Genomic DNA, 22,197 nt, shown 5'->3' on the forward strand with positions numbered 1-22,197 from the left:
TAGCAACCCTCATATCTCCAAAGGTTTCTTTCTTCAAGAACCCAGATGTTAGCACGAAAGCCTGTTGGACATGGACTCGTTTCTCAGAATTCAGTGTGAGGCTACTACTACTGAGGCTAGTCCACGTGCATTTGAAGTCCCATCCACCTCCATGACACAGGACTTGATGGAGAGAAACCCTCCGCCCAACGGGTTCCTCCCTGTAGAGGATCGCGCGTTCCATCGCTTTTCGTTCACGCTAGGTTTCCCAAGCTGCTTCCATCCTTACGAAAATAGATGCTAGTCGAAGGACGGGAACCCTCAAGATTTGTTCTTACAGTTTAAAAGACGTATGCCGTCTTCCTTATGCTTCCGCACATCATCCATTTCCATGCACATCCTTCTTCATGTCACAACAGTAGGCAAATTTGAAACGGAGAGCTAAGTCGAGCCGATGCCCCTTACGCCTTCACACCCTCTACGGAAAACACTTTCCTCTTACTGAAACGATATGACAGTTGAGGGAAGCCTTCTTCACAAGTGGTTTCTCAAGCATCATCATAGGGCACATTCTAGGTGCCTGCACCATTTCATGCTAAAGTGCTTCTCATTCTTACGTGTATGGCTTTCTTTACGGATTTCCTTCTCTCACGTAAAACCGTGTCCTTTTCCATCTGCTCTCACTCCTCCTCTTGAAAACACTTCTCATGTAACAGGATTTGAATGGCGATAGATTTTCGACACTGAGGACTTCTGTAGCACAGGCATGGGGCCCATTTCTTGCGATTTCACACTTTCATGGGAATAGTCTACCATTTTCAGGGAAGATGTTAGTAGACACACGGTTTCTCGGGAGTGGTGTTCCTTCAGACTGAAGAGTACTCCCTTCGTTTAGGATTCAACACGTACATTTTGTGACTATGGATTCCGCGGGAACCTAGATGGAAGCACGAAGTCGCGTTTGACACAGACTTGCTTCGCAGAGATTCGTGTATGCCTTTCCTTTGGCGAAGTCACATACATCTGAAAACGCTTCCATCTTCCTGACACATGGTGTTCGTTGAGAAACGCCATCCATAAAATTTCTGCGAGTAACGTATATCTCTCTTCCTTCCCCTCCGTATTCTTTCACACTTTGCTTCAAGCCGCTTCGTTCCTTAGCAAAGCAGATGGCAGTCGAAGGACCGCACCGCCACAGCGTTGTTTCCTAGACTTAAGTGTATAGCACCTTCCTTACGCTTCCTCCCATTGCCAGACACACACCTCTCTAGGGGACTACTAGTGTGTTGGTGGTCACATTCGACCCAAATTTTTCTTCACAATTCAGCGTGTGGCGTTTTCCTTGTGTTTTCACACAAAGTACCGACAACGCTTCTATCTTCCCGAAACAAGATCTGAGTTGGGGGAAGCTTTCGACACAAGTTCGTTCTCAAGCAGTGGTATATGACACAGTACTTCTGCCTTCACTTTAACGTCGGAACTTTCCTCCATCTTCTTCCCTGTCAATGGTAGTGGAAAGGCGATTTCTCTACCCTTTTGTTCCTTGAGAGCTGAGTGTCAGACACTTATACTTATATCTCCAAAGGCTTCATGCTTCCCGAACCAAGATGTTAGCACAAATCGTGTTGGACGTGGCCTTGTTTCTCTGAGTTCAGGGGAAGGCGCTGCTGAGGCTAGCTCACGTGCTTTTGAAATCTCCTCCAACTTCATGACACAAGACTCAATGAACACCATGGGTCACGGCGCTAAAAGGCTTTTCCAAATGTATGTGAGTTCGCCAAAGGAAAGGCACAGACTCCACTGCGTGAAACAAGTCTGTGTCAAACCCGAGTTCGAGGTTAAAACTGGCGTCACGGGGAAAACATCCTCACACCAGGTATGTGTTGAATCCGAAACAGGCGGCGTTCACTTCAGTCTGAGGAAACACCACTGCAGAGAAACTGTGTTTCTACTAACATCTTCCATGAAAATTCTTGTCTATTCCAATGTAAGTGTAGCAGCGCAAGGTATGGGCCCCATGCCGGTGCCACAGAAATAGTTAGTGTATATTGTCTCTCCCAATTCAAATGTTGTTCCCTGAGTGATGTTTCCAAAGTATGAAAGGGAGCAGAGGGGAAAGGTCATACCTTCAATTGGGAGAAGAAATCATGGAAAGCCCTACACCTACGTATGAGCGGCATTCTAGCATGAACATGTGAATGCATAAAGAATGTGCCATGCCCTGTGATGGTGCTTCACTAACCGCTGGCAGCGCACGCCCACAGGCCTACAGCAAAATGCTCCCACCCTCAGCAGCGGCTGTCCTGGCTGAAGCATGCGTGCTCTCCAGTGTGGTTCCTTGGAGTCAGGTGGTGGTGTTGCGGCCTGCACTCACACACGGGGCAATGGGACTAGGCCCAGCAACGAGAGTCGAGCCAAGAGGTGTGTCTTTGGCACCGGCCGTTTTCTCGCTCAGGTTGACTTTAGGGAGGACGTTCCCAGAGCTCTCAGCCACATTAACAGGATACCGCGTCCTCTCACCCAGTGACCGGCAGGAACTTAAGGCCCCGTATCTGCCCAGGCCTTAAGATTTCTGCCTTCGAAGGAGGTGCCTGGAACTCAGGGCTCCATGCGCCCATGCTGGAGGAGTGCTAGCTTCGTGTCCCTGGAGCTGGTGCGAGAGGTGCCTCTGCCCGAAGCCGTTTCTCTCGCCCTGTGATGTAGGGGAATCATTTCCTAAGCTCTCACGCAGACACACTGAAATTGTTGCCACCCTCCGCAACCGTGATACGGTCTACAGCACGGTCTCACCCCACTGCTGTTAGCTAGTGTTCGGTTACTCTACAGCCTGGCTTCTCCGCGCTAGTTGTTAGGTACCTATGTCTCCAGGCAGGCCCACAGAGTAGAGCAGTGCTAACCTCCTCACACAAGAGAGGGGTCGAGAGAGCAGCCTTCCTTACAGGCCTGATTTCTCGGTCAGAGTAACGTTTAGATTCCATTGCTCGTGCTCTCACACAAACACCCCACAGTTGAAGTGTGCGCTCACAAAGGGCGTTCTTGGCGGAGGCTCGGGGCCTCTGGTGTTTGGTTCCCTGGCGTTAGGCGGATGGCAGTTCAGACTAAACGCACACAGGGCCAGACGACCTAGCTTCAGGAAAGAGGTGTTTGCGTCGAGAGGCGCCTTGGGCCCCTGCCTCTTTCGCCCTTGGAATTCTGCTGGGACCCCCTCCCCAGGTGGGCACACAAGCATGGTTGAACGTGTGGCCGCCCCCTGTGCAGAGGGGACGGGATCTACAGCTGAGCTTGTTTCCAGGCTGCTTTCTTCCAAATTAGGGTTGAGCACCTAGAGTTCCAGAGCCACGGGGAGCCGTGTAGAGTTAGCTGCTCCAGGTAGCAAAGGCTGAGCCGAGAGGTGCCTTCCGCAACGGCCTACGTCTAACCTGGCTTTGGCATATGCAACCCGTGCCCCAGGCTTTCGCGCCCGGACACCGTACACTGCTTCCTCCCGCAGAGAGGTCGGCAGTAGCTACCGCACGGATTCTCCACACTGTTTTTGCTTCGCGTTCGTCCGCTAGCAATGAGGCTTGCCTGCCCAAGCAGGGCCGCAGGCCCGGCTTCGTGAAACAAGTGGGGAGTCGTGCTCTGCCTTCTGCCGCCGCCTGAGTCTCACTCCGAAAATGGTTTTGGACTCGCTGGCAGCGCACGCCCTCAGGCACACAGGAAATGCTCCCACCCTCAGCAACGGCTGCCCTGGCTGAAGCAAGCGTGCTCTCCAATGTGTTTCTTTGGAGTCAGGTGGTGGTGTTGCGGCCTGCACTCACATACGGGGCAACGGTAGTAGGCCCAGCAACAAGAGCCGAGCCCAGAGGTGTGTCTTCGACACCGGCCTTTTTCTCGCTCGGGTTAACTTTAGGAAGCCACAGTACACAGTATACCGCGTCCTCTAACCCAGCGACCGGCGAGAGATTAAGGCACGGTATCTGCACAGATTTCTGCCTTCGAAGGAGGTGCTTGGAACTCGGGGCTCCACGCATCCATGCTGGGGAGTGCTAGCTTCGTGACACTAGAGCTGGTGCGAGAGGTGCCTCTGCCCGAAGCCATTTCTCTCACCCTGTGATTTAGGGGAATCGTTTCCTAGCCTCTCATGCAGACACATTGAAAGTGTTGCCTCCCTCCGGAAACGTGATGCTGTCTACAGAACGGTCCCTCTCCACCGTTGGTAGCGAGTGTTCGGTCACTCTACATCCTGGCTTCTTCGTGCTAGTGCTTGGGTACCTAGGTCTCCAGGCAGTCCCACAAGGTAGAGAAGAGCTAACCTCCTCACACAAGAGAGGGGTCGAGAGACCAGCCTTCCTTGCAGGCCTGTGTCTTGGTCAGAGTAAGGTTTAGGTTCCATTGGTCTTGCTTTCACACGAATACCTCACAGGTGAAGTGTGTGCCCAGGAAGGCCGTTCTTGGCGGAGGCTCGGGGCCTCTGGCGTTTGGTTCCTTGGCGTTAGGCGGATGGCAGTTCGGACTAAACACACACAGGGCCAGACGACCTAGCTTCAGGAAAGAGGTGTTTGCGTCGAGAGGCGCCTTGGGCCCCTGCCTCTTTCTCCCTTGGAATTCTGCTGGGACCCCCTTCCCAGTTGGGCACACAAGCACGGTTGAACGTGTGGCCGCACCCTGTAGAGAGGGGTCGGGAGCTACAGCTGTGCTTTTTTCCAGGCTTCTTTCTTCCAAGTCAGGGTTGAGCACAGAGAGTTCCAGAGCCTCGGGGAGCAGTGTAGATTTAGGAGCTCCAGGTAGCAAGAGCTGAGCCGGGAGGTGCCTTTCGCAATGGCCCGTTTCTAACCTCGCTTTGGCGTATGCAACCTGTTCCCCAGGCTTTTGTGCCCGGACACCGTACACTGCTTCCTCCTGCAGAGAGGTCGGCGGTAGCTAAAGCACGTTTTCTCTACACTGTTTTTGCTTCGCGTTCATCCGCTTCCAATGAGACTTGCATGCGAAAGCCGGGCCACAGGCCAGGCTTCATGAAAGAAGTGGGGAGTCGTGTTCTGCCTTCTGCCGCCGCCTGAGTCTCCGTTAGAGGATGGTTTCAGAAGCCCTTGCCCTGCTGTCACGCACGCCCGCGGCAAAAGGCTTCTATTCTCCGTAGAGGCTATGGAAGCGGGAGAACGGGTTCTCTCCGGTGTGGTCTTTCCGAGGGAGGCGGCTGGCTTTACGCCTGCACTCACACACGGATCACGCGACTGGCTTCATGAAACAAGAGGTACGGGAGAGCTGCCTTCTGCCCGATCCTCTCTCTCCCTCGGTTTCACGGATGGGACCCGTTCTCCACACTCGCCCACATGGAACACTGTGAAACTCCTCCAGCTTCAAGAACAGCAGTGTTACCTAAAGCGCGGTAACTCTACAGCTTTGAATCTGTGGGAGAGTGGCCGGGTACCTAGGCGTCCAGGCGCACAGGGCACTGCAGGGCTAACCTCCTAAAACAAGCGGGGAGTCGAGAGCAGCCCTCCTTCCGGGCCTGTTTCTCAAGTCAGGGTAACGCCGAGGCCCCCTTTCTCAGGCCCCCACAGAAACACCCAACAGATGAAGCTGGCGCTCGGATCGGGCGCTATTGGCTGAGGCACGGGGTCCATACCGTCTTGTTCCTTTGTGCTAGCTAGGTGGAGCGCACTTCGGACTACACGCACACAGGGGTCAGATGACCTAGCTTCGCGAAAGAGGAGTTGGATAGAGAGGTGCCTTGGGCCCCTGCTTCGCTCTGCTTTGGAATTCAGCTAGGACCCAGTCCCCAGGTTGGCACACAAGCACAGCTGACAATGCGGCCACCCTGTGGAGAAGCGACGTGGGTGGAAGCTGGGCTGCCTTGCAGGCTTGTTTCCGCCAAGTCGGTGTTGAGCACTGAGCGTTCCCAACACACGTGGAGCAGTCAGGTTAGCTTCAGCTAGGAAGAGCCGAGCCGAGAGTGGCTTTCCGCACCGGCCTCTTTCTCCCTCGCTTTGACGTATGGGACCCGTTCCCCAGGCTCTCAGCCACGGTCCACCGTACACGGCTTCCTGCCTCAGAGAGGTCGGCGGTAGCTAAAGCACGGTTTCTCTACACTGCTGTTGCTTCGAGTTAGCACGCGAGCCATTAGACTTGCCTGCAAATTGGGGCCGCAGTGCTGGGGCTTCACGAAGCAAGTGGCCAGTCATGTTCTGCCTTCTGCCGCGGCCTGAGTCTCACTTAGAAAACAGTTGTTGGACTCGCTTGCACTGCTCTCACGCATGCACCCAGCAAAGTGCTTCCGCCCTCAGCAAGGGCTATTTTTGCTGAAGCACGGATTCTCCACAGGGTGGTTCCTTCGAGTTAGTTGGTGGACGCATACACGGGGCAACGGGACCAGCCCCGGCAACGAGAGCTGAGTCGAGAGGTGTCTTCTCTGCACCAGCCTTTTCCCTCTCTGGGGTTGACTTGAGGGAGGCCGTTCCCCGGGCTCTCAGCTACAGTACCCTGTACGCAGCTTCCTCCCTCCCAGGGATCGGTGGGACCTAAAGCGCGGTCTCTCCACCGTATTGTTCCTTCGAGGGAGGTGCCTGGAACTTTGGCCTCCACGCGCCCATGAAGGGGGAGGGCTGGTTTCGTGAAACTGGAGCTCCTTCGACAGGTGCCTCTGCAGGAATCCCAGGTTCCCTCGCCCAATGATGGAGGGGATCGTTTCCCTGGCTCTCAGGCAGGGTCTCATGCCAGAAGACGTTACGTTCAAAACCATGGCCGTTCGGAGACCTGCAGGAGGGCTGAGCTGAGACCTAGTGTCAGAGTCACACTCTGCCTTCTGGTCTTGGCTCAGGGGGATGCACATCGTGCCACTGCTGTATTTTAGGCTTTTCAATAAATCATGCTTTCGAGGGGACCAGCCGGGGTCGTTGTGAGTGGCACCACATCCTCCTGGGTTCCTAGCTGACTAGTCTGGCACGGACTCGGTCTCCGCAATCAATTTTGCACTCAGCACCAGGAAATGGGAAAGGTCAGGGCCCACAACCGTGCTAGAGTTAGGGTTTCATTCGAGAAGACGGTAGGGTTCCGTTAGATGGCCGTTCGCCTTCCTAATCTGAAAGCAGAGCTGAGAGCTTGCATTAGAGCCGGAGGCTCTTGCTTCTGGCTGGCCTCAGGGGAACATTCATTGGGTTCTGGACTTGTAGGATTCTCCGTAAAATCATGCGCCCACCATACATGCCGAGGATACAGGTGGCAAGTAATTCCTTCTGGGTTTCCTGCTTGATTACTCTGGTACTGACCGGGTCCCCCAAATGCTTTGTGCATTCAGAACGAGGGTTGTCGCGTGGATAGAGCCGCACCCGTGCTAGTGTTAAGGCTTCGTTTCAGACTGAGCAAGGGTCGATTCGGTGGCTGATCCGAATCCTACCCTGAGGGCTGCGCTGAGAGCTAGCATCAGGGTGAGGCTCTCCTTTCCTCTCTGGCGTCAGGGGGATGCTCCTCCAGGTGCTGAGATTTCGGTTTCTTGCTAGAACCCTGCTCTGCCAAACCATTCCTAAGGGTGCAAGGGTCTCGATTTCCTTAAGCGTTCCTTCTTGATGATTCTGACTTTGGTCACATGGCCCAGAGCCATTGTACCCTCAGACATATGGTTGGTTGGGGCGTATCCAGGGGTAGAGTTAGAATTTCACTCCGGGAGTAGGGGGGCGCCATTTTGATGGCAGGGCGGAATTCTGTCCTGACGACCTTGTGCATTGGGTGAGCATCGTCACGGAATGAGAGGTTACTAGATAGGTGCGTTCTCCACATCATTGTCCTCAGTGTTAAGGGTATTATAGTTTCCTTATGCATTCACACATATATACATTGGAAAAAGCTCTCTTCAAGAAAGAAGACGTTAGTGGAATGACGGTTTCTCCACAGTGCTGTTTTAGGGGACAGTGGTCCCCTAAAGGCAGTCGCTTAACCAACTGAGCCACCCAGGCGCCCTGGCACACATACATCCGTAAAGGCTCTCTTCAGGAAAGAAGATGTTAGTGGAATGATGGTTTCTCAACAATGCTTTCCTTAAGAGATACAAACGTATGGCACCTTCCTTATGCCGTCACGCAGACTTTTTTTTAATTTTTTTATTGTTATGTTAATCACCATACATTACATCATTTGTTCTTGATGTAGTGTTCCGTGATTCATTGTTTGTGCCTAACACCCAGTGCTCCACACAGAATGTGCCCTCTTTAATACCCATCACCAGGCTAACCCATCCCCCCACCCTCCTCCCCTCTAGAACCCTCAGTTTGTTTTTCAAAGTCCGTCGTCTCTCATGGTTTGTCTCCCCCTCCGACTTATTCCCCTTCACTCTTCCCCTCCTGCTATCTTGTTCTTTTTCTTTTTTCTTAACATATGTTGCATTATTTGTTTCAGAAGTACAGATCTGTGATTCAATAGTCTTGCACAATTGCACAATTCTCGCTCAACATAGCACATACCCTACCCAATGTCTGTCACCCAGCCACCCCAGCCCTCCCATCCCCCACAACTCCAGAAACACTTAGTTTGTTTCCTGAGATTAAGAATTCCTCATATCAGTGAGGTCATATGATACATGTCTTTCTCTGATTGACTTTTTTCACTCAGCATAACACCCTCCAGTTCTATCCACGTCATTGCAAATGGCAAGATCTCATTCCTTTTGATGGCTGCATAATATTCCATTGTGTATATATACCACTTCTTCTTTATCCATTCATCTGTCGATGGACATCTTGACTCTTCCCACAGTTTGGCTATTGTGGACATTGCTGCTATAAACATCGGGGGCATGTACCCCTTCGGATCCCTACATTTGTATCTTTGTGGTAAATACCCAGTAGTGCAATTGCTGGATCGTATGGTAGCTCTATTTTCAACTGTTTGAGGATCCTCCATACTGTTTTCCAGAGTGGTTGCACCAGCTTGTATTCCCACCAACAGTGTAGGAGGGTTCCCCTTTCTCCGCATCCCCGCCAACATCTGTCGTTTCCTGACTTGTTAATTTTAGCCATTTTGACTGGTGTGAGGTGGTATCTCACTGAGGTTTTGATGTGGATTTCCCTGATGCCAAGCGATGTTGAACACTTTGTCATGTGTCTGTTGGCCATTTGGATGTCTTCTTTGGAAAAATGTCTGTTCATGTCTTCTGCCCATTTCTTGATTGGATTATTTGTTCTTTGGGTGTTGAGTTTGATAAGTTCTTTATAGATTTTGGATACTAGCCCTTTATCTGATATGTCATTTGCAAATATTTTCTCCCATTCTGTCGTTGTCTTTTGGTTTTGTGGACTGTTTCTTTTGCTGTGCAAAAGCTTTTTATCTTGATGAAATCCCAATAGTTCATTTTTGCCCTTGCTTCCCTTGCCTTTGGCGATGTTTCTAGGAAGAAGTTGCTGCGGCTGAGGTCGAAGAGGTTGCTGCCTGTGTTCTCCTTTAGGATTTTGATGGACTCCTGTCTCACGTTTAGGTCTTTCAACCATTTGGAGTCTATTTTTGTGCGTGGTGTCAGGAAATGGTCCAGTTTCATTCTTCTGCATGTGGCTGTCCAATTTTCCCAAAACCATTTGTTGAACAGACTGACTTTTTTCCACTGGACATTCTTTCCTGCTTTGTCAAAGATGAGTTGACCATAGAGTTGAGGGTCCATTTCTGGGCTCTCCATTCTGTTCCATTGATCGATGTGTCTGTTTTTGTGCCAGTACCATACTGTCTTGATGATGACAGCTTTGTAATAGAGCTGGAAGTCCGGAATTGTGATGCCGCCAGCTTTGCTTTTCTTTTTCAATATTCCTCTGGCTATTCGGGGTCTCTTCTGGTTCCATACAAATTTTAGGATTATCTGTTCCATTTCTTTGAAAAAAGTGGATGGTATTTTGAGGGGGATTGCATTGAATGTGTAGATTGCTCTAGGTAGCATTGACATCTTCACAATGTTTATTCTTCCAATCCATGAGCATGGAACGTTTTTCCATTTCTTTGTGTCTTCTTCAATTTCTTTCCTGAGTATTTTATAGTTTTCTGAGTACAGTCCCTTTGCCTCCTTGGTTAAATTTATTCCTAGTAGCTTATAGTTTTGGGTGCAGTTGTAAATGGGATCGACTCATTGATTTCTCTCCTTTCTGTCTTGTTGTTGGTGTATAGGAATGCCACTGATTTCTGTGCATTGATTTTATATCCTGCTACTTTACTGAATTCCTGTTTGAATTCTAGCAGTTTTGGGGTGGAGTCTTTTTGGGTTTTCCACATAAAGGATCATATCATCTGCAAAGAGTGAGAGTTTGACTTCTTCTTTGCCGATTCGGATGCCTTGGATTTCTTTTTGTTGTCTGATTGCTGTGGCTAGAACTTCTAATACTATATTGAATAGCAGTGGTGAGAGTGGACATCCCTGTCATGTTCCTGACCTTAGGGGGAAAGCTCTCAGCTTTTCCCCATTGAGAATGATATTCGCTGTGGGTTTTTCAGAGATGGCTTTTATGATATTGAGGTATGTACCCTCTATCCCTATACTCTGAAGAGTTTTGATCAAGAAAGGATGTTGTACTTTGGCAATTGCTTTTTCTACATCTGCTGAGAGGATCGTATGGTTCTTGTTCTTTCTTTGATTAATGTATTGTATCACATTGATTGATTTGTGGATGTTGTACCAACCTTGCAGCCCAGGGATAAATCCCACTTGGTCATGGTGAATAATCCTTTTAATGTACTGTTGGATCCTATTGGTTACTATTTTGGTGAGAATTTTTGCATCCATGTTCATCAGGGATATTGGTCTGTAATTCTCCTTTTTGATGGGGTCTTTGTCTGGTTTTGGGATCAAGGTAATGCTGGCCTCATAAAATGAGCTTGGAAGCTTTCTTTCCATTTCTATTATTTGGAACAGTTTCAGAAGAATAGGTATTAATTCTTCTTTAAATGTTTGGTAGAATTCCCCTGGGAATCCATCTGGCCCTGGGCTTTTGTTTGTTGGGAGATTTTTGATGACTGCTTCAATTTCCTTAGGGGTTATAGGTCTGTTCAGGTTTTCTGTTTCTTCCTGGTTCCGTTTGGTAGTTGGTACATCTCTCGGGATGCATCCATTTCTTCCAGATTATCTAATTTGCTGGCATAGAGTTGCTCATAATATGTCCTTATAATTGTTTGTATTTCTTGGGTGTTGGTTGTGATCTCTCCTCTTTCATTCATGATTTTATTTATTTGGGTCATTTCTCTTTTCTTTTTGATAAGTCTGGCCAGGGTTTTATCAATCTTGTTAATTCTTTCAAAGGACCAGCTCCTAGTTTCGTTGATCTGTTCTACTGTTCTTCTAGTTTCTATTTCATTGATTTCTGCTCTGATCTTTATTATTTCTCTTCTCCTGCTGGATTTAGGCTTTATTTGCTGTTCTTTCTCCAGCTCCTTTAGGTGTAGGGTTAGGTTGTGTATTTGAGACCTTTCTTGTTTCTTGAGAAAAGCTTGTATTGCTATATACTTCCCTCTTAGGACTGCCTTTGCTGCATCCCAAAGATTTCGAACAGTCGTGTTTTCATTTTCATTGGTTTCCATGAATTTTTAAATTCTTCTTTAATTTCCTGGTTGACCCATTCATTCTTTAGTAGGATGCTCTTTAGCCTCCATGTATTTGAGTTCTTTCCGACTTTCCTCTTGTGATTGAGTTCTAGTTTCAAAGCATTGTGGTCTGAAAATATGCATGGAATGATCCCAATCTTTTGGTGCCGGTTGAGACCTGATTTGTGACCTAGGATGTGATCTATTCTGGAGAATGTTCCATGTGCACTAGAGAAGAATGTGTATTCTGTTGCTTTGGGATGGAATGTTCTGAATATATCTGTCAAGTCCATTAGGTCCAGTGTGTCCATTTGAAGGAGTTAAGCATATGCTTTTTTCCTAATGCTCATATACATAAATTTAAAAACATATATATCTTTCTTTCTATTAAGTTCAAATAGCCAACATATAATACAGCATTAGTTTTTGGTGCAGTGTATTCATTCTTTGTGTATAACACACAGTGCTCATCTCATCACTTTTCCTCCTTAATCCCCATCACCCAGTTACCACATCCCCTAACCCACCTTCCTTTACACAACCCTCAGTTTGTTCCTTGGAGTCAAAAGTCTCATGGTTTGTCTACCTCTCTGATTTCTTCCTAGTTTTCCTTCCCTCCCTTACAATCCTCTGTGCTATTTCTTTTAGTCTAACATGAGTGAAACTGTATGATAATTGTCTTCCTCTGCCAGAATTATTTCACCTAACTTAATACCCCAAGTACCAGTCCATGTCGATGCAAATGGTAGGTATTCATCCTTTCTGATAACTAATATTCCATTGTATATATAAACCACATCTTCTTTGTCCATTCACCCGTTAAAGGACATGAGTTCTTTAAGTTTTTCTTTAATTACATGCTCGACCCATTCATTCTTTAGCAGGATGTTTGTTAACTTCCAAGTGTTTGCATTCCTTCCAAATTTTTCCTTTTGGTTGAGTTCCAGTTTCAAATCATTGTGGTCTGAAATTATGCAAGTAATAATCTCAATCTTTTGGTGTTGGTTGAGACCTGATTTGTGACCCAGTATGTGGTCTATTCTGGAGAAAGTTCCGTGTGTTCTTCGGAAGAATGAGTATATACTGTTGTTTTAGGATGGCATGTCCTGTGTTTATCTCCTAAGTCCATCCGGTCCAACTTGTCCTTCAAAGCTCTTGTTTCTTCGTGGATCTCTTGCTTAGATGATCTGTCCATTGCTGTGACTGGAGTGTTAAAGTCTCCCACAATTAAGGTATTAGTGATATGATTCTTTATTTGGGGTATTAATTGGTTTATGTAATTGGCTGCACCTATGTTGGGGGCATAGATATTTACAATTGTTAGATTTTCTTGCTGGATAGACCTTTTTAAGTACAGTAAGGTGTCCTTCCACATCTCTTACACTAAGTCTGGCTAAGGAAAGGGGTAGGTTATCCCCCAGAGACACGGAACAGCTTTGAAAGCCTGGACGAGCCCCCAGGGAACATGCCTGTATATTCAGATGTCCATCTCCTGAGCTCATTGTCCTGAGACTTTTTGATATTTGGCTATATACCCGGTGAGATTTGGCCTGAAATCTCATGAGATTTGGGTCAATATGTCAGGAGATGCGGCCTGAGAACCTGCGAGCAATACCCCATGATTTCCTGCAATCAGCAAAGGGACGAGGTGGCTTCATTCTGTGGGTGGCGAGTTCACACAAACTATCCTGAATTGCCAAAAGCCTGAGAAAGCATCTAGGGAGGCCTCCTGTGTGTTCAGATGAGTCAGCTCCAAGGCCTGTTGTCTCTTCCTGAACATCGGCCCTCCTGTTGCTATGGCTCCTAGATAGTGTCAATGTGGGACCTGGAGGAATATGTATCCCTTTTTCAGTGCTCCACATTGGCCCCCACATCACTGAGGATGATGAACATGGAGAAGCGAGACAATTTGTATATTTTTGCTCTTGGCGTCTGGGGGGCGTTTGTAGCATGCCAGGCCAATCCAACACAGGGGTCCCATTCCAGGAATTACCCAGGGCTACCAATGATGCGGCACTTGCCTCGAGTCTAGGGGGTTTCCACCCCTGCCGAGTTCCCCAGAGATTTCCCCCCAGACCTGAGAGATGGGGCCATAGGTGTCCTGAGATTAGGCCGCATCTCTCAGTTTGTGGCTGAGTTCCAAGGAGTGGCCATTTTATCTTTGGAGACAGCGTGTTATGTGTCTATTTATGGAAAGGGTAATAAAAAAAAGTCACCACCAGATGCCCCTCTTTATGAAAGAAGAATGGAGACATCTTCATGACAGGGCTCCCAAGGGCAGGGTATCGAGGCTTACCTTTACCCAAGCTCATGGGTGTTTGATTTCTCTGAGGCAGACTCTTTGCTAAAAGATTGTGCTAGTCACTTTTTTCTTATCATTTTCTCATTCTCATCTCTAGTTGAAGACCATTGCCCTTGCATGTATCCATTTCCACCCTTTTGCACTTTTTTCAAACTAGGTTCCCCCGGGAACCACCCAGATCCAGTGTCTCAGAGCAATATCCTCTACTTTAAAGGAAGTAATTCCAGCTGATTCCCTGTACCTGTGGGACAGGTTGGGGACACTGTGCCACTTGTCAGCTGCTTTCAGAAATATGTTGACTCCATGAAGCCTAGGATATTTGAAGGTGTCCAGCAGATAACATTTGTGTGTAAGGCTTGGTCCGAGGTTTTCAGAGGAGATGGTTTTGTTACTTTGGTAAAAGGAACTGAAGTTACACAATTCATTCACAGAGGTATCGTATTCCCAATTTTATGGTAGATTTTTTGTTCTTCCTTATAGCCACTTCCATCCCCTTGCTCATGTTTTCTTTAGGGTTGTTTTAAATGTGGACATGGGGATTTTACCCCCAGAGCCAGCACCCAAGGATTGGTTGTGACTTCATACTTCAGGTAGTCCTGTGCTAAGTGCGAGCAACCACGTCTAATATCCCAAAGGAAAGGTGGGCTTCCTCTCCTTGAGCTTGAGATGTCCTCCTTCTGAAGAAAACTTCACCACTATGGGGCATGCTAGAAGATCTCGTGAGCTCAGGAAGTGCCCTTTCAAGGAATATTGCACCAAGGCCTGCATCCAAACACTAGAACATCAGCTGGGAGTGGCAAGCTACTATGTCTGAAACACTGCATCCTCTATCCACTCATGGGATGGGCAATTAAAAAAAGGTAACACCAGGGGCGTCTGGCTTGCTCAGTCGTTAAGCGTCTGCCTTCGGCTCAGGTCATGATCCCAGGGTCCTGGGATCTCACATCGGACTCCCTGCTCGGCGGGGAGCCTACTTCTCCCTCTCCCACACCCCCTGCTGTGTTCCCTCTCTTGCTGTGTCTCTCTCTGTCAGACAAATAAAAAAAAATCTTTAAAAAAAAAGGTAGCACCAGATTTCCCTCTCTTACTGAACGTAGAATGCAGGGTTCTTGTTGACAGGGCTAATAGGTGTAAGCAATGGAGGTTTCCCTTCACCCAAGCCCCCAGTGGTTTTTCCTTCTTGGGAATGAGAACTGGGTTGCTAGGAGACTGTCCTAGTTACTTCAATCAAAACATCATTCTCATCTCATCTCGAATAAACACAGTTGGCCCACCTGTTCCAACCTCTTGTTCTTTTTCTGTCTGGGTTCTCCCCGTGGGCCTCTTACAGATCCAGTGTCTCAGAGCAATATCCTCTGCGTTTAAATGGGAATGCTGGAAGATTCCTTTTGCCTGGGGAAGTGTGCACCATAGGGCCCCCTTGAAATGTAGCTTCAGATCTATGTTCACATGAGGAGTCTTAGGGATTTGAAAATTCCCAGCAGAGACTGTGTGTGTGTAGGCTTTTCCAGTGGATTTTAGGAGATGCTGGCCTCAACTTTTTGGGTAAGGGGAAAAAGTTAGACATCTCATTACAGATTTATCCCACTACAGTTTTTTTTTTTTTGGTTCACATTTTTTAACAACATGACACATTTTACATTACACAAGAAGGCTCCACCGATGAGATCATGCTGAAGAGTTGGTCGGCTTTCATGTGTCTTTTCACATAGGGTCTAGAAAGGACCGTATTACATACAGGATAAACAGCAAAAAGGTCTGTATAGAAAAACTACCACTACAGCTCCAATGTTCATATCCCTCGGATTTTTTTTTCTTAAGTTGTTGTCTTTTAAAAAGAAAAAAACAAAAAAAAAACAAACAAAAACAAAACAAAACAAAACAAAATAACCACTGCACAACATCTGGAGTTCACAAAATCTGAAGCTCACCACTAAACTTTCAGTTTACTACTAAAATAGATCTCTCTGCTTATTAGAAACAATGGTCTGTAGTTAACTTTTTTCTTTTTTGCAAAAACAGGATAACAACATCAGATAGTACTTCAATATACTAGAAGACCCAGTGGAACTAATTTTATTTCATACATATATTTTTCAGTCCAGTAGACAAGATATAGTGTATTTCTCTGCTAGTAAAGTAAGATTCTCTCCAAATATAGACAAGAGGCTTAATGTATTATAAAAGTATTATGAAGACACATTAAGGTTGATGTGAACTTTAAAACCACACACACACACACACACACACACACACACACACACACACAAGACTTTGTCTCCGCCGCTCTTCACCCTCTGGGAATCTCCATGGCAGCGCCCGATTGACCTGTTGTGGCTCTTGCCAGACTTTCTTACCAATGGGAGCCCAGAGAGCCACATGAGCAGATGTGCCACCTTCAATCCACCAGTTACCGAGGACAGTGAAAAACATATCCATCATCAGAGAAAATGTGAAGCTTTCTTTCATGATTTGTTTGGGTGTAACCACCTCTCATTACTAAATGAGGAGGGTGTGCACAGATAGGAACTAGGACACACTAAAAAAAAGCATGGCTCCTGCATGAGGTGTGTGTGAAAGCACGTGAATGATGGTGATGAGATGCTTGGTGGCCTGTGTAGCCCCTAATTTTGGCATCTGACAACTCCCATCCTCCCCTGGCACTGGCTGTCCTGCCCTTGGTCTCCCCCCCTCCCCTCCCCACCCCACCACCGACCACCATGGCCCACAAGCGACAACTTTGGAAGCCCAGTTTTCAGCCTGGGGTCCGATTTGCAAAATAGGAAGTTCCTCTGTTTGAAAAAACAAGCAAGGAAAACAGTCATATCACGTAAACCCTTGTTCAGGGAAAATATGACCTTAAGTATGTTGTAAATGAATTTGAAAAGGCTCCTTTGAGTCAGGAGGGCTTTCAAGAGAAGCCCTAAAATTCATTGCATAGTTGAAGGGTTTAGCTGTCTAGAACGATATATGGGAACACAGCCACAACCGACTGCGCTTGTTCATATTAAGTTGGCAAATAGCACATTTTAAGAAGTATTAATGTATTATGTTACTTACTCTTTATCTATTTACATTTGTACAAAGTAAAGCTTTCATCTTACCCTTTGCATATATGAACATTAGCTCATGAAGCAATTTTTTTTTGTTTTTTTTTACATAACTATGTACCCGGCCTTCCCTTCTTTCCAAAGGAGCCCCACACACTGCCTCGTGTGCACCTGCTGTTGCTCTCTCCCCAGTTACCACCGCGTCGGTGTGTCTGTCATCTTCACTGTTTTGGTTCAAATCAAAACCATTTTATACGAGAAACCAAAAGAGTCAGGGACATGAGAACATAGGACTTGGCTAAAAGATCTGAAAAATTTCAACATATACAAAACCATTTCAAACTCTGCACTGAGTCTATACAGTTTTTACAAGGGGAGAATGCAGGGGCACGTGGCCCCCAGGCTGTGGTAGTGGTCCATTCTCTCTTTCTCTCTCTCAAGTCTGCGTCGTGTTGGTGTAGAGCTTCTCCTTCCTCTCTCGGGTCCTGCTCTCCTTACCGAGCTTCGATATCCAGAGTGTGGGAAGGAGGCCTCTCCCTCATCTCTGCCAACAGAGGAGTAGTCCTTTGGGGCAAGATGGGGCGGCCCCCCAGCATGGAGATGAGCGGCGGGGGCGTGCTCAGCACCGCCGTCAAAGGGGTCTTGTTGATCAGTCTGTTCTGGTGCCCCGCTGTGGGGCTGATCCAGGGGTAGTGCATGCTGGGGAGCCCAGGTGGCCGTCCAAGGAGGCGGGGTGCACCGAGTGGAGCCGCATGTGCTCATAGTCTTCTCTGAGCACACGCAAGCACTCCCGCTCGTCCAGGTGTGCCCTGTGCTTGTGTTCCCGCCGAGGGTCCATGGATAGAGGGTGGTGGTGGTGGTGGTGGTGGTGATGGTTGTAGTCGTGAGGCTCCCTGTCCCTGAAGGAGCGATAGGCTTCATACAGCCAGGAGTCGAGAGACGGTGGAGAAGGTCATTCCTCAGCAGGAAGTCCCTGCCCAGCAGGTCTCTCTGGTGAATGTCAAGTTCTCAGTAGGGATCCCTCAAAGGTTCGCGAATGGCGTCTCAATGGAAAGAAGGGTACAGGAACCACTCTCCACCCAGGATAGGACTGATGCCCATGAAAGGAGTTGTCATGCGAGTCCTGTCCAGGCTGCTGATGCTGTTCCTGGGGTGAATGCCCATCACTCCCACTGTCATGGGCATTAATGCCAGGGGCTCCAGGTGCACACTGAACTAGGAGTTTGGAGGAGGCACCTCCGAAGACTGGTGGGTCTGCGGGGCCTCCGGAGGCAGGTCATGGTCTTCTTTGCGTTCCTCCTTCACCTTGACCTCTGAGCTCTTCTTGGGGTTCTCGTAGGCTGGCTCACTCTTGCGCAGCTCGGCCTCACAGCTTGAAGTGCTGTTGGGCCTGGCGCTCTCCACAACTGGGGTCCGCACATAGGGCAATGGCACCCTGGCCAGCTGCTTGGCCTCTTTGCCCACGGCTCTCCCTTCCTGGCCATGGCCATCCTTCTCAGGCAGGTGGCCCTCCTTTGCCTTGTACTCGTCGGCGGTCAGGTCCTTGCGGGATTCTCAGTAATCTCTCTCCCTCTCTTTGGATTTGTCTTTCTCGTGAGCCTCAGTGTTCAAATGACCCCTGATCTGTTCAGTGGAGCTACGGTTATGTCCCAGGGTGCTCACCGGGAGGATAGGTGCTGGTGAAGGGTGGCTGGAGTGTCTTTTCTCAACGCTTTCCCTTTCTTTGTCATCTTTACTAACAGGTGAGTCTCGTTTATCTACATCTCTATCTCTATCATGAACTGCAGCGGACATGCTATGCTCCAACTCCCCTGGCTTCAGCCAGGGTGGAGGGGTCGGGAACAACAGAGGCGTTCGGTGTAGCCGGTTCCAGCGTTTGTGAGGGTTGCTAAAGTTCTGCACACTGGGGCCGTCCTTGTGGCCGAATATTGAGTTGAGTGTAACTGAGGATTTCTGAGTCCCCCGAAGGCATTGCCACCAACTGCTGCGAGGCCAGTGAATGTAGATGGACGGTTAAAAGGCTCAGCAGCAGAGAACAAAGTTGAAGGCCCGGCCAGGTCATGGGGGTGGTGGATGGCTCCAAAGAGGCCGGGGCCCGGGTGATGGCTCAGGAACTCGGGTTTCAATCTGAAGTCCAGCTTATGTGGGTCTGACTGCATCTGTTTCTTGACCTTCTGTTTGTGGTGGTAGGTCTGCTAGGTGATATGAACATACATAGCACACCACTTCCCTGGTTTCCTTAACATAGGTCTGAAAAGATCTGTCAACCTCCCTTCCTTTTGGAGCAGAGTGTGTGGGATTGTCCCAGGTGGAGCAGCAACATCGATAGGGTTGGATGTCTTCTGCTGAAATGCTCCTTGTACTGAACCAAAAGGGCCAGTGGGTGGAATCATGGCGGGGGGGGGGGGAATGCCCCATACTGCAGGAGGGTAGGAATGGAAGAGCATGGGAGGCGCTGGACATGATGGCGGTGGGCGGGATGGGGTGCGGGAACGGCGTGAAGGTGTGCTGGTGCGTGTGCTGGTGCTGGTGGAACTCGGTCTGCAGTTAAGGTGGAGGGCCCAGGGACGCCCCACGGTCAGCACTCTGAGAGGCCAGAAAAGTGTGTTCAGTTCCTGTCGCAAGATGTCTTGCTCTGAGTAAGTGCTTCCGGCCGGGTATCCGGGGACCTGCAGACTCCCTGAAGTCAGAGGTGGTGGAGGAGGCAAAGCCATGGGAGGGGCAAACATATTGGGGTGATGTGAGTGTGCGGGGGGGCTGGAGGATGGGCGTAAGCTGTGTAGGGGGCTGTGGTTGGGCAGTGCGAGGGGGAACGGGGTGGCCGAGGGGTGATGAGAGATGTGACGAGGGGCGGGTTGAGTCTTCGGCCGGAGTGCTGCTTCTGCTATTGCTTAAGCTGTTGAGGCTTAAGCTACTGCTATTGTAGGTTGACAATGGCTGGGAGAGACTCTGGGACGAGGGGTGGGCCTGCACAGGCGGGAGGCTCTGATGGAGCAGCTGGGCGGACGACTGCGGCCTGGGCGGCCTTGGTGGCCTCTGCACTGCAGGCTGAGGGGCAGGCTGAAGCTGGGCCTCTGGGGGCGCCTGTGGTGGCTGTGTGCTTGGACCTGAGGGCTGAGGTGGGGCCTCTGTGCGCCGCACCAGGTCGGGGTCTGGAGAAGGAGCTTGCGGCTGGGGCTCCGTCTGGGGCTGGGGCAGCGGCTGAGAGACCTGAGGGCAGGGGTCTTTAAGCACCACGGGCTCAAAGATCGGCTCTTTGCAACAGACTCTTCTCCTGGCTTCTCTCTACACCTGATATCTTGGGGACAATCGGCCCAGCATCCTGGCTGTCATGTTCCGGGAGCGTGCCAACACCTAACTCCGGATCTTTGTTTACAATAACAGAATTGCAGAGTTTTTCAGAGCTGGTATCTGATGCCTGGTTGCAAAGGGTTAAGCGGTCCTGGGAGCCCCGAGTTCATGGCTTGGTTCCTTAGCAGGGCTCACGATGGCGGATCGGCAGAGACCAGGGTAAAAACCAGCCAAACACACTAAGAGAAAACGCCCAACTCCAACCGGGCTGCGTCTGCATGTCTCTCCTCGGTTCCTCGCGAAAGTCTGAAAGCGGATGCAGGGGACCCAAATCCGTAGGAGAGAAGCAGCCGGCGGCGGCCGATTGGGTCGGCCGGGCACGGAGGAGACCCGAGCAGCGTTTCCGGGCGGGCGGGCGAGGCGGAGAGGAGCGGCCCGAGCCCCGGGCGCCGCACGCGGAGCTAAGAGCGAGGCGGCGGCGGCGGCGACAGGACAAAGGAGACCATGTGCGGAGGGAGGGAGGGGGGAGAGGGAGGAGGAAGAGGACGCGCGGCGGCGGCGGCGACCTCTCCCCGGCGGCCGCCTCGGGCTCCCAGACTGCCGGTCCCGCCTCTCCAGCAGCGCCGCGGCCCGACTGGTCCTGGTTCCGCCGCCGCCGCCGAGGCGCTGGAGGCAGACGCTCCGGGAGTCTTTATTCCGGGCCGATCCCGCCGGGCGCGGCGCCAGAGCGCTGCAGCGGCCGGGGAGCCGGGCTGGCTGCGCGGGGCCAAAGGCACCTTCTGGCCGGAGCTCGCGGGCGGCGGGCGGGCGGCGGGGAGCTCCCGGGGCTAGCTGGGCTCCCGCCCGCGCTTTGCTCGCGGGCGCCTGCCTCTCCCACTGGTTCCCAGCTCAAGTGAACTCCATCGGCAGCCGTCGCCAGCACTGCGGGCTCCCAGGCTGGACGGGTGGCAGGAGGGGGCGGCGGCGCGGCACTGGGGCCCCTTCTTCCGGATTTCGCTCCCGGACTGCCCCGAGCGAGCCTCCTCCAGACGCTTATTCCACTACAATTTTAAGCGTTGATTACAGGCCCTGCTTATATACATTCCTATACTATTGCTGATTTTCTTGCTGATGCAAGACTTAGATCAGGCTGGGAGGTGCTTTTACTCACAGCCAGCCTCTAGGGATTATTGGTGAATTCCTCTCTGGTCCTATGCGAAATGAGAATATTATTGTCTTCCCCCCAAAAAACAGTTGGCCTTTTTGTCCTTAAGCTTGTTGTGTGACTGCCTTGGGTTGATGTGTTGCTGGGTAGCCAGGCTGCCTCCCTCCCCTGACTGATTGTGATGCCTTTATGCTGGAGAACCTAGTTTGGAAAAAAGAAAAGCAATGGAAGTGGACTGAGTGGAAATGAAGGACTTTCTTAGAGATGAGAATGAACTCATATTGAGAATGCAGTGTCTACGAAAGTCTCCTAGCAAGCTGGCAGTTTCAAGAATAAAAACGGCCTGTTGGCTTGGGCAATGGGAAACCTCCACTGGCTACATCTGGGAGCCAGGTAAGCAGGAGTCCTTCACTATTCCTTCACCAAGAGAGGGCAAACTGCTGGTTTTGGATGTTTCTCCAGCCTTTCCATCAGTGGAAAGAAAACCAGAAGAGATTTAGCAGATTGGTTCTCCCACCTGATGATGTGTTTGGAAATGGGCACTGGAGCAGTGTTCCTTGAAAAAGAGCTTTTTACCCTGAATAGGTCCTGGAAAATTCTGTACATTTGTGAACTGTCTGCTCTTCAGAATGAATGCATCCATCATCCAGGGGGAAGGGAGACAAGCTGGCTACCAATCACAGCATTTCAAAGAGCAGGACAAGAACCTAGCTCTCAGAGGCAAAAGGGGAAAACTTTCCTTTTCGCTATCAGACACGTATTGCTCTCACATAGCACAGGATCCGAGTAGGCACATGCCACCAATACTGGGTGTTTGTTGTGTGATGCCAACCATATCACCTAAATGTGAACCAAGCTAACTACAAAAACAGCAAGAGGATGGAAGTGGCGTCAAGGAACAAGTG

At 49.7% G+C, this 22,197-nt stretch overlaps 1 pseudogene; it reads right to left on the reverse strand.

Moving 5' to 3' along the window:
- Positions 1-17,351: 17,351 nt before the first annotated feature.
- LOC113913698 lies at positions 17,352-20,428 on the reverse strand (annotated as a pseudogene).
- Positions 20,429-22,197: the final 1,769 nt, after the last annotated feature.

Source organism: Zalophus californianus, chromosome 11 (genome assembly GCF_009762305.2).
Source record: "Zalophus californianus isolate mZalCal1 chromosome 11, mZalCal1.pri.v2, whole genome shotgun sequence".
In the NCBI taxonomy this organism is placed as follows: Eukaryota; Metazoa; Chordata; class Mammalia; order Carnivora; family Otariidae; genus Zalophus; species Zalophus californianus.